Source organism: Chelonia mydas, chromosome 3, assembly GCF_015237465.2.
Source record: "Chelonia mydas isolate rCheMyd1 chromosome 3, rCheMyd1.pri.v2, whole genome shotgun sequence".
Lineage (NCBI taxonomy): Eukaryota > Metazoa > Chordata > Testudines > Cheloniidae > Chelonia > Chelonia mydas.
In genome coordinates this window covers 115763373-115776728 of record NC_057851.1, presented here as the reverse complement: position 1 = coordinate 115776728, position 13356 = coordinate 115763373, and positions in this window count along the sequence as shown.

The following is a 13356-nucleotide window of genomic DNA, read 5'->3' as shown; positions in this document are numbered from 1 at the left end:
TTCCTCGCTCCAAGAGTCCACACTGAATAACTTCCTTCCCAAAATAATAGCCGCTTACTGGGAACCTCCTCTGGTGTTTGTCCTTCCCCAAGCACCGGCCGCCATTTGTTAAGGCGGTTTTATGATGTTAATGGGAGAGAGCTCTCCTTTTGGGATAAAACAGCTACACGAGCACTCTTACAGTGGTGCAGCTGCATTGATACAATTATGCCGCTGTAAGGTCTCTAGTGTACACATGGCCCAACCTGAGCAATGTAGTTATACCAGTATAGGTCTTTAGTGTAGATCAGACTTTAGTAGCAATAGTTAAAAGAAAAAGACAAAAAAAAAATCACATTTAAGTTTATGCGGCCCCTTCAAGAAAGAAAATGGTAATGGGATCTGGTGGAAACAGTAGGTTTCAGTGTTAAATTTGGCATTGTGTCTGGATTAGGATTCTTGGGACAGTATGTAGGATTAGGTGAATGAGTGAAAGCTAACCTATAGGAAGTCACTCAAATTAAATGCTTTGTGGGGTATGTCAGTGACCAGGATGAGAGGATATACAAGTGCAGCTCAAAGTTTGTTTTCACTGGATGTAAGAAATGCACTGAATAGTATGAACATTTCACATCCTAAACAGAACAGGGACATTTTTCTTACCATGGGTTTTTTGTAGGGAGACAGGCAGGCCAAGAATCTATTTCCATCTTTGTCATCTTTCCCCATGATCTTTTTTCCCTAGTTATGATTAAGTGGCAGCAGTCTTGCGTGTGGGATCAGAGTTGCCTAATAATTCAGTATCCTAGATGATGAGGGAAGGTTGATTTATAGGTAACATACTCTTTTGTAAATCTGGTGCTGTCTCATTCACTTATGTATAAATGTGTCTGTTGCCTTCAAGGAATGATTGCTAGAGCATCCTATTCTCATGATTAAACTCTTCCCATACATCATTAGGAGTGTACTGTCACTTGGAGGACAATGACATGTCAGAGATTCAATAGTACCTGTGCTTGTAATTCATTTGTACTTGCAATTTGCAGTAGAAAACAGTGACATGAAGACACCAGTCAGGATTATTAACAGAGAGCTCAATGTCTGAATTGTTAAAGAAAATACTTGCTTGGCATAGGACTGGGGTGTTAACAATACATTTTCTTTTAAGCACAACAAATCAGGTTCAGAGAACAAAATGTAAAAGCAGAGGCAGGTGAAGATGGAGTATTGGAAACAATTTAGCTGTGCAATACAGTTGAGCATGGTGTATAAATCTGTTTTTATGGGAGTCTTACTTCATGTTTTGGAAAGGCATTAGTTTCTTTAAGGGAGCTCACGTTCTGAGCAGTTCTCCATTAACACATTCTCTCACTTGATGGATACTTTGTTCGTGGGTGGGATGGCATGTTTTTTTTTGGTCGTTGAAAAAGTAGTATGTCCTTCAAATAGATTTTGTGTTCAAAGGCAACTACAGTGGAATCTTACATTGCTAAGAAAGCAACTAGCATAAGCTGCTTAATAGAGAAAAGTGCTGAAGAAAGCTGGACAGTTTGTTAAAATATATATTGGAACCGTTTGCAAAGGTTTACTTTTTTTTATTTTTAGGGTACAAAATCAGAATATCTGAATAACACAAACCTTGTCTTATGCACTGTATGTAAATCCATTTTTCATGTAATGTAATGAAAACACTGAGGTATGAAGTTTGCCTTGTAATTGACATTCTGACACCAGCTATCTTTGACTGTGGCCCAGTTTGTATATGGGTATTGTAGCACATGACTGGGTTCCATATTCAAGGGAAATGTTCCCCATCTTAGAAATGCTCCCTTTCCCTCATCCCAAAGTGTCCATTCTCATCCATGCCACATCATCCCTGCTCCTCAATGCCTTATTCTTCTCGGTTCATCTTCCATTCTTGGTGGTCTTCTTTTCTTCAACCTTCCCTTATAGACAGCTCCCCTCCTTCCACCTCAGTCCACTTATGTTGGCTCTTCTTCAGCCCCTTTGTGTGGTTCTCCATCATTCCTCCTTCCCCTGGCAGTTACCCCCACCCACCCTCTTTTCACCATCGTTTACCAGCACCCTTGCTAGCTACGAGGGAATAGATGTAGAGAGCATCACCAGCTAGGTGGCAGCTTCAGGTGTAACTGGCACAGAGGGAATCTCAGGCTGAGAGAGAACAGATGAGCAATTTTACAGGAGTGTCTCTCTCTCATCCGTGTGTGTGTGTGTGTGTGAGAGAGAGCGCTTTCTTTAGCTCCTTTTAACAAACTGTTTAAACACATTTAAAAAATAATAATCTTTGCATGCTTTTAAAAACACAGTTCACCCTCCCCGTCCCTGTTTACTCACCTGTGTTTCCAAATCAGTTTTGCTGCAGACAGGTTTGGACTGTGTTTCAACAGGATTTTAAACACAGTTCTTCAGCTACTGTGGGCAATGCCGCTATTATCTCAGCTGAAAAACCAATGGGTGTTTAAAGCAAAGCTGCCCAAGAGAAACTGTAATTTACAGTACGTGTTCCTCTGGGTCATTCTTCACTTTGGTTCAGATTTCCATACCCCTTCACTGTGCACCTCTGAAGCACCCTGTGCATTATAATGACTCCCACCCTGTAGCAGCAGAGGTTCATCAGGATCTGTTGCAGAGCCACTGGAGACAAAACAGCCAATTAAAACAGTCAAGCTTGCTGGTCTTCATGCATACATTGCTTTGTAGGTATATCAGAAAGCTTATGAGAGGCCCAGAAATGGAACAGCAGCAGTGCAGGAATTAGCAGAGTTAGAGAGAGCCTGGGGGCTCATGCTGGAATAGTAGGGAGCCTTGGTTAGCATTCTGGTGGGCTGGCGTGGCAGAGCTGTGTGAGTGCCACATCCTGGACTAACAGTACTAGTATTGTAATGCTGCCGGGCCATGAGCCTTGACCATCTGTATATGCGCTATTAAATAGCCTTTGCTAACACAAAAAAAGATGCTTTAATGTTTAAAATAAAAATTGCAAACTAGATTGTAGTTTGCATCAAGCTTTACTCAGTTAGGAGTAGTGACAATTCTTTTGAACTTTGAAATTAAACATCAGTGATCAAGTGCTGGAGCATTTCCTAGAAGGGGTTTATGGCCATATGATTAAGAATTCCACCAGAAAACCTGTGTGCCCACAATATCACTGAAATGTTTTCCTTTTCCCAGAACTTTTGCCTTTAGTCAGCTGGGGAGGAAATGAGGCAGAACAGCTGTTCCTGAATAGGACATTGCAAGAGAATGAATAACCAGACTGCCAATACACAAAACTATGTATCTTAATTTTCTCGGCTAAAGAAACTGACCAAAATTTTACTCTGAAAGTAGCTGTATTTAAAAAAATGAAACCTCTTCTGAAATATATTAATGTGCAATGAAAGTGAGGAAAAGTCATTTCTTTTCCGTCTGGTTACAGTTGTTTTAGTTGTGCACAGGACTTTCTGTGCAGAAAATATCTGTTACTTTGTTATAGTTGCAGTCTAATACAGTTTGATCTAGGTCACTGCTTCTCAAATCTTCTAGGTTGATAATCCCTCATTTGAAGTCAGTGGTCACAATCATCTTACATTTGCTATAAAAGTAAGAGTAAAAAATGTTTATAGTGCTAAAGCTGTATAGTGTGCGTGCATGCCCATTTCAAGAGACTGACAGAGCATACTTGATCTTGCAAGGTAAAGGTGAGCTGTCTGGGTGGGGAACAAGATTTTCTTTACTTTTGATTATGACAACATTTTCAGCTCTTCATGACCACCCCCGCCCCTGCTTTTTGTGAACCCCTGAGGGATCACAACCCACTGTTTGAGAAACACTGATCTAGGTAATTCATATTAATACTGCACTTCGCTCAAATAACTTTTGTGGATAGCAAAACAGGGTGAGGCCCAGTTCAATAAGGTACTTAAGAAGGTGCCTAACTTCAAGCACATGAGTAGTCCCACTGACTACATTTTTGAATCAGGGCCTAAAGGCCCAATTCTGCAGGCTGTTGATGGTCTACTCATGTGAATAAGCACTTAAGGTTCAGTTGCTAAAGATGGTTGGGTTGGAAGCCATTTGGCTCCAGAGTCAGACTGGCTTAGAGGCCTGTCTGGTTCCAGATTCAAGTACTGGATCTGTGGTTTATCTGTTTTTGGATGCAAGCTTGGAGCTTTTACCAGAAATGACTATGATATGCTCTGGTAGAATGCTAGCTATTTGATACCATTACTAATAAGAAATACTGCCATTGTAGTTTTTCTCTTTCACCTCTTTGTCCATATATTTTTAACTCTGTGTGTACAGTACTTGAGAGGGAGAAGCAGGCTCACTCCCCTCACAGATGCAGCCCTTTTCCTATTAAAAGACTATTTTCAGTAACAGCAGCTGTTTTAAAACTTGCCTTTCTTCATCCCAAAATTATGTGCAGATGAGCTGGCATTAGCCAGACTTTGTTTATTTAGGCAGTAATAGTGAATGGATAACCAGATTTTGTTGTTTGTTTGAATATCCAGACTGGCATGTTTATAATTAGCTGTAGGTGTGCCTGTTATGTTCAAAGGACTTGGAAGCCACAGGGGTAGAGAGTGAGGAGAATTTTTTCCACTGCTTCGTGCCTAGTTTCCCAAAGCACTCTAAAGAAAAAACTAAATACTTAGCTCCAAGTGAAATAGAATCACCAGCTTTAAAGTGAATTGCTTGATCTTCACACACAAAGACACAGTATTTAAATTGGCACTTTTATTGAATGGGGCTCTTTTTCTGATAGACCGTGAACACCCCTAGTACAAAAAGGCAGGTGCAGTAGTGTCTAATGGATTGCCCCAGTGGTGGTGGTTGGAGGTGGTCATTTTTTTTTTTCTCCATGAACCAACCAATCAGAAGAAAATTCTAAGAGAAGATTGTGCCAGAATTCTCCATTATGGGTTTTGCACTTTCCTCGGTAGCATCTGTTACTTACCGTTATCAGAGATGGGATATTGGACTAGATGGACCATTGGCCTGATGCACTATAGCAATTCCTCCACTCCTGGGTTAAACTACTGAATTTCCATATTTTGGGAAGTAGAGACACATTTACTGACTGTTCAGAATCTGCACGTTGCCCTGACAATTAAGGTACCTTTGCTAGCTAAGCAGCCAGAGAAAGGTGCAGTCTGGAAAATGTCAAGAGTAGTGCAGGAAGCAGATTACAATGCAAAGAACTAATCAAAAGAAGTAGTTAACTTTTTTTTTTTTAAAACTATCTTTCAGCCTTGACAACTCATGGATATATTTTTAAAAAAAAGAGAGAGAGAAGAAAAAGAGTAGTGAGGGTGCAGCGGGAGTAAAGTCAAAGCAAGATATCCTACAGAGGCAGAATTTTTGTGATGCAGTAAGGTTTAGTTCTTGAGAAAATGTTTGCCTCAGATTCTTCCAGATATGCTTCGGAAATAAATCTTAATTATACAGGTATCCTGTATTGCCCTATAATAGACCATGCAGAACTCGCATCGCAAAGACGGAACAGATAAGTCCTTAAAGAGACATTTAAAATTGAGTGGGATGGGAATGAAGCTCTCATTCTTCACATAAATAGCTCCCATTTATGTTCATTTATTTAAAGCCCATTGAGTTATAGTCTCCTCTCCAAGTGAGTGTGCATTCAGAGAATATCTCCCACTGAGCTTCAGTGAATCAAGATTAGTGGATGTGATTCAAGAAAATCAAGAGGAGAATGAACCCTTTTAAGTGAAAGAGACATTTTCAATGCTGGCTTTCTATTTACTTTACTGTTGTAGTATTTTTTTGGTTGTATTTTCTTCTTATAGCTGATCGTATACTGTGTGTGCTCAAATATACACGCATGATTTATGGGGTCTGATTTTTAAAAAGTAGAGTCTCACTTCATGTACACATTTTTTCTTGCACACTTACAGCTCGCCTGCAGTAAATTTGGGGATTTTTGTGGACGGGTGGCTAGCTGGCCATCTATCTAGTCACATACATTCTGTGCAAAAATCCCTTGTAGATGCATATGCAGAAGATGTGTGCTCAAAATAGTAGATGCTGACATGCACTATTAAAATCAACCCTTAAGTCAATAGATTTATAGAGAGAAGGACTAAACTTCAAAAGGACCAGGCTTAATGCCAAGGAATGCATGAGCTCAGTGCTTATATTTATTTTTTGGAGGATACAGAAAAAGAATTCCTCTTTGCTGGAGCACTTTGGCCATGAGTCTTATTGGGAAGAAGAAGGGGAGGGGGGAAACCCACAATATTTTCAATTACTTTAACTTAAATTCAGAAGGATCCCACTGTGCTTTAAAACCAGTTTATATACAGCATTATAGGCAGTACTGATAAGCACTACTGTGTGGTGGAATACAACAGCTAACTACCAATAGCAACATTCTACACTGTACAGGGCAGGAATCTGCATACACCTATGAACTAGGTGCCATTATTTCCCACTACCCATGTACTATGTATATGACCCACTGCCTCATTTCTTATAAAAAGTGCCATGGAATCTTTATGGATTGCTATGTCCAGGACTTAAAAGCTATATCTTACCTGACAGATGGAATTTCCAACTACTACCATTAATATCATGATGAACTAATGGAGACAGATATTGCAATCCCATGATATCTTTGGGGACCAAATTGTATTAAGTTTGTGTATCACCAGATGTATGCAACTTCATGGTGGGTGGGTTGCCACAACTCCTCCAGGAACTAAAAACAGTTGTGATTGTGTGATTTAAGGTGAATCAGATAAGTTGTAACCCTCCAAAGAGGTACTACCCCCTGGGGAAGCTTGCACGTACTGGTTAAAATGAGTTTTTCCAGGGATAAAAGACAAAAAAAGGGCTTTTGGCAGAAAAAGGCTGCATTTAAACTGACTCAGGGACTCCTTTTTGATCCCACAAATAGGCAAGACTTTTTGGTTTGGCAGGAGCCCCCTGGCATGGTGGAAGGGTTGGAAAGACTTTGGTCTCACAACACTGATGGGTAACTCCTGGCATGTTTAGGGTATGATTAAATCTAGGTATTGTTTTTATTATGTTTTCTCTGGAATGCTTTTTCCTTAAGAATTAATGTGCTTGCTTAAAAGGAGCTGTGTGTTAACTTGTAACTGCTGGCAGTATGCTGCTCATAGCTAGGGGCTCTACCAAATTCACAGTCCATTTTGATCAATTTCATGGCCACAGGATTTTAAAAATCATAAATTTCATGATTTCAGCTATTTAAATCTGAAATTTCATGGTGGTGTAGGTGTAGGGGTCCTGACCCAAAAAGGAGCTGTGTATGTGGGCAGGTCACACGATTATTGCGGAGTATTGTGGTACTGCTACCCTTACTTCTGCAATGCTGCTGGCAGCGGCACTGCCTTCAGAGCTGGGCAGCAGGAGGGAGGCAGCTGCTGGCTGGGAGATGAACTCTGAAGGCAGAGCCATTGCCAGCAGCAGCACAGAAGTAAGGGTGGCATAGTATGGTATTGCCACCCTTACTTCTGCACTGCTGCCTGCAGAGCTGGGCCCTCAGTCAGCAGCTGCCACTCTCCGGCCACCCAGCTCTGAAGTCAGTGCAGAGGTAAAGGTGGCAATACTGCGACCCCCCCCCCCCCAAAATAACCCTTTGACCCCGCTGCAACTCTCTTTTGGGTCAGGACCCCCAATTTGAGAAATGCTGGTCTCCCCCCATGAAATCTGTATAGTATACGGAAAAAGAATACAAAAGACCAGATTTCATGATCCATGATGCATTTTTCATGGCCATGAATTTGGTAGGGCCCTAGTCATAGCCCTCAGAGAGAAAGCAAGGCACAGGTGCTGGCCTTTAGGCAGACTGGTTTGCTAGGGACATCACAGTGTAAGGCAGGGAGCTGTGCCGCCTTGAAACCCCTGGTCAGAAGTGACTGGGACAAGGGTCCCTGCCCAGAGACAGGTCTCCAGCTCTCACCCATCTAGGCACTCCTGCAGTGGACCACAGAGGCAGGGGGAGATACAGGTTCAGTTACCTTGAAACTGTGAGACCAACCCAGAGGGAAGATTGCTTTGGACTGGGGATTCAGTATGTAGCAATCAGTGCTATCATACACAGTTACTTTCTTTTGTTGTTAAATGTCAATATTTATTTTTCCAGTTTACCTGTGGCCAATACAACGTACACATTGGTTTTAAATTCAAGTTGGACCTGTTTTTCTGGTTTCCTTTTTACATAGTGATTCAATACGGTACTTCTGCCTCTTCCCAACTTACAGAGCCCTCACCATGGACTTGACATGCAGGAGTTTCTGTAAACCCAGTGGCAGGGAGAGAACAGGGCAGAGTTATAGGTCTTCATTTACATTAGTGGGCACAGGGTGGGGAGAAGAGAGTATATCAGCTTAAAAGATGCTGTTTAAATACTGACTGTAGTAATTAGCTGCTATTTCTGTACATTTGGAAGAAGCTTATAAAATGGATGCTGAACTATAACAATTTAGATCTGAGGTGATCCCACCTCTGAACAATGGTATAAAAGCTAACTACTTCTACTCAGTGGTTTGAAGTGACACATGGGGCCAGACCCTCAGTGGGTATAAATCAGTGTAGTAAGTCAAGCTACTCCAGGTTATACCAGCTGAGGACTGTTGTATTAATTTAGATGGAGTGAATGGGCCAAAGGTGTTAACATAACTCAGTCACTATCCAGCATTAAAAAAGGTTCAGGGCTTGGTATAGAGACCTCAGCCTGCTTAATACCTGGCGCAAACACCATTAAAAATCGTTTTAATCTTTTATTAAAGATAAAGAAAAGGAAAATCAGTTACAGCATTTGAAATGTATTGAATAAGGCTTTTGTTTAAAAACCATCCCTTGTTCCCTTTCCCTTGAGCTGGCAAGTTTTTAAGGGGAGAAAACCCCTTGTTTGACAGTCTTAGCACCTTCCATCTTTGATACCATCTAAGTTTCCTTTTGTGTGTGTGTGGGGGGGGGGGGGGAGGTGTTACTTGAAATGGCCTGGACTCCGCAATGTTCCCTCTAATTTTTTACGTCCATGTGCAGAATGAATTTTGCTATGTGCACCAATATGGAGGTGATGTGTGGCAGAGGTGGTGGGGTGGGGGTGAGGGCTCTGGCTGGGGTGCAGGCTTTGGGGTGGGACTGGGGATGAGGGTTTGTGGTGTGGGAGGGAGCTCAGGGCTGGGGCAGAGGGTTGGGGTAAAGGGGTGAGGGCTCCGGCTGGGGGTGAGGGGTCTGGGGTGGGGCCAGAGATGAAGGGTTTGGGGTGCAGGCTGCCCCAGGGCTGCAGGGGGGTGGGGGAAGGACTCTCCCCAGCCCTCTCTTGCCACAGCAGCCCATGGCCGGGGGAGAGGCACCCCTCCCTGCCTGCGCAGCCCTTGATAGCCTGCTGCACGGCCATGCAACTTAGAGGGAACTTAGACCTAGAGCTGTTCTTGTTGCTTATTTTGTTTTGTTTGAAGTCTGATCCCATTTCATCTCAGGTGGTGGTTGGGATTCAGCTGGAGCCAGCAGAGGTGGTGCTGTTTTATCTGGGTCCTTGTCTCTGGTTAGGACATCTCTCAGGATTAGGATGCAGAAGGTCTGGGGTCCCACTGAGGTGACAACCACAATGGTGAAGCTCGCTCCAGTAGCCAATTTTTCTCCCCAAAGTCTCTTTCTTTAAGGACCCACTAAGGGAATGGTGGATAGAATATCCCATCCCCTCATTCATGTGCCTGCCAGTTAGATCTAGTTTCCCACATACAAATTTTGGCTCACTGATTTGATCCCATACTTTTCTTGTTTCCCAGGCGTGATCTTAACAGTCCTTGAGTTATGTCAGTCAGCCCTTTTGTTTGGATTAGTTGAGTCCGTCTCCATTTTGTACCTTTTCCCATCAACATTTGTTATTATGGGTTACTGTGACATCTTATGAGCTTTCACATACCCTTTTACAGTTGAGCTCACAATTAGGGTAAATATTTAGGCCCAGTTATCACTGCAGGACTTGGCCCGTAAATCAGAATGATGTGGACTGAATTAGCCATATAAATGAAAAGGAGGGGTCAAATTACACTATAGCTATTAAACTTAATTGAATCTATAAGGAGATGTACATGGTGAAATCAGAGGCATGTGGCAGAGTGAAATTAACATAAATGAACAAGAACAAGTTAAAACCACAGAGCTATAGAAAACAATGTTAACTACGTCAATACGGCTTATTTTAAAGAGCTGTCCAGTTATCCTGAGTGCAGAAAAAGGGAGGAGAGGAGTGGATGAGAACAGAGGACAGAGGATGACAGAGGAAATACTGTATTTTTATACTATTTTTATATTATTTTATTATTATTATATTTGAACAACCAATTTGGCTTGTTAGAATATTTCTGGCACACCAGTTACTCATACTGCACATAGTGTGATTTAAGTGTAGATACGCTTTTCATTCTGCTCACTAGCCAAGTTTAGTATTTGGCTGTTTTATTGTATTACAGATGGGTTTTTCTATTTCACTAAAGTGTCCCAAAATCTTACTGTTAAAATAGTGGCTAATATTTTCGAAACCCTTCATGTAGCTACAAGTAACACAAACTTTCAGGGTTCCCATTTTGGGAGATAAGGATGTTTCTAGATCCAGAAGTGCGTTCTAGTCCCACATCTGAGTTCAGAAGGTTTCACTACATTGTTTCTATAGTACACATGTGTCATACCAGTATGGTTCTACCAGGACTATCCTATGTAGGAGGTAGAAAGGCCTGCATGAGTCTGTCCTATGGCTGTTGATGATACTACGTGTAACAAAAGAAAAAAGTTGAGTCCCTGTGGGTAGGTGCCTGGAGGAATGTGTCTGTTTTTCCATTGAAGGGTGTAAAGAATTTAGAATTTGGTTCAAGAGAACATGAGATCCGTGCTGTAAAAAGAGCTGTGTAGGTCTTGCTTTGTAGACCTTGGCCTCTGAGCACCTGGCCAAGCCAGAATACTCACATTGTGATTTTTCACATGCTAGTGTCTGTCAGCCTGGGCTGCGAGACTCACTCCTAGCAGCTGTGCAGACATACCTTAAGAGGCAGCCATGGGGAATGGGTGCGGGGCCCTAAGGTGGCTTTAAGCTACCTTTTTGTCCTCCTGATCCTGGACTGTGTTGGGGCCTCCAGCATAAATCACATAGCTCTGGAGGCTTGTCTGTTATGGCAGCCTCCCAGGTATGCTCTTGTGGCCACAGCGGTGCCCAGAATCTCTTCACTGTTGTATGCTGTAACTCTAACCTGACAACTCTCCGTCATGACCGGGATACGGACATTCATGCCTAATGGTAGGAGCAGGAGTCATACCTGTGATTAGAACAGAAGTCAGTAGCTGTAGATGCCAGAGCCAAGGGTGCTAAGAGTTGGAGCCCCCGTTCAGATTTGGGTTACCTGAAGTGAGGAAAGGCAGGAGCAGGGCTGGGACCAAGGTGGGCACAGGAGCTATCACAGCCTTGAGCAAATGCTTTAAGCAGCTGGTGAACTGTTCCTGGTGGGCTTAAGAGCCCGTCTGCTGACTCTTCCAACCAATCAAGCAGTGCAACCAGTCAGGCGCCCTGCTGCAGCTCAGCTGTGCTCGTGAGGTTACCAGGATGCCACCTTTGCTGCAGGCCCTGATTGCTGACAAGCATGCCACCTACACAAGGGTTTGCAAGGAGGCCCTCAGAGGGAGCCCTTATGGCTTTCTCCACAGTGCCAACGGTGGGAGATTCCTCCCCAAACCAGCTGTGGGTCTTTTAGGGCCCTTTATGAGGCTCCAGACTTTTTACCTAGCATAAAATGCCAGGAGTGGGGTTGAGGATCTCACCTGAACTTTTTAAGTTTTCCTAACTGTAACTGATCTGCCCACAGTGACAGAGCGGTCCCTTTCCTGAGGGATTACAACTAACAAAGGCACATCTACACATTCTACCAAATGTGAATAGGTAGCTTCAATTGCGCCCTTTAATATGAAATAGCTAATATTAACCTGCATTGAATTTCAGCTGTCCTATTGTTGCTTACGTGGCCAATCCTTGACATACTATTAGTAACCTCTTTCTGTGCTGAAAATTGGCCATTGACTGCCCCATTCCTTTCCTTTATTAAACAGTTTTTAATTGATGGGCTGGAACTCAAACCATAGTTACCAAATTTCCTTGCAGCCTCTTGTTAGGGAAGTTGTTACTTAAAATCCTTGGAAAGTGTAAACAAATTTTATCTCCTTTTTTAAATAATCTTTTTCAAAGAATTCAGAATGATGAGAGAGGCATGACTGGCCCATACACACTCCCTATTAGTCTGAACATATTGTACACATTTAGGTACTTTAAGTGTCTTTTAAGCAGTCTCACAAGTACTGATCCTGGTCTGGGGGATGGACACCTTATTGATCTGTAATTCCTATGGTCACCTTCCATGTCTTTTTAAAAGATGGGTGCAATGATGGTGACGCTCCTCTCTTCCTGTAGCGTAGCTGTGTTAAATAATAAATTGTGCACATCTTTGGTAGGAGTTCAGTAACTTCTTCCTTTAGCCCTTTCAGAACTTTGGAATGTATACCATCCGGTTCTGATGATTTATTATAATTCACTTGGAAGGGCCCAAAAACTAGGGTAAATCAGTTCCATGTGGAAAGGCGAGGCTAATAGATCCTGCCTTCAGAAGCAGTTTCAGGATAGTTAATCCACAGAGTATTCCCTGTCCTTATTTAGAGGAGTAAAACAAATAAAAGAAAGTAGTTCTTCACTCAGTGCACAGTCAACCTGTGGAACTACTTGCCTGAGGAGGTTGTGAAGGCTAGGACTATAACAGGGTTTAAAAGAGAACTGGATAAATTCCTGAAGGTGAAGTCCATTAATGGCTATTAGCCAGGATGGGTAAGGAATGGTGTCCCTAGCCTCTGTTTTTCAGAGGGTGGAGATGGATGGCAGGAGAGAGATCACTAGGTCATTACCTGTTCAGTTCACTCCCTCTGGGGCACCTGGCATTGGCCACTGTCGGTAGACAGGATACTGGGCTGGATGGACCTTTGGTCTGACCCAGTATGGCCATTCTTATGTTCTCATGAGTAACTAAAATCCTTTAATAAAGGTGAGATTTTACTGATAAAATAACATGTTCACTAATTACAGAGAAACTAGTATAAAAGACAGCCCTTATTGAGCAACCTTTAGCTTAAGAAGCAGCCCTAAGCATGCTGAGAATAGTTAATGGATTTATAGATTTTTAAAGGCAAAAGGGACCATTATGATCATAACATAGGCCAGAGAATTTTACCAGTTGATTCCTTGTAACTTGTGGTTCAGCCAGAGCTTAGAAAGTCCTACTCCACTTTGATGAAGGGTCACCCCAATGAAACAGCAGATCTGTGTCAATCTCTTGAGTGGTCTCTTAA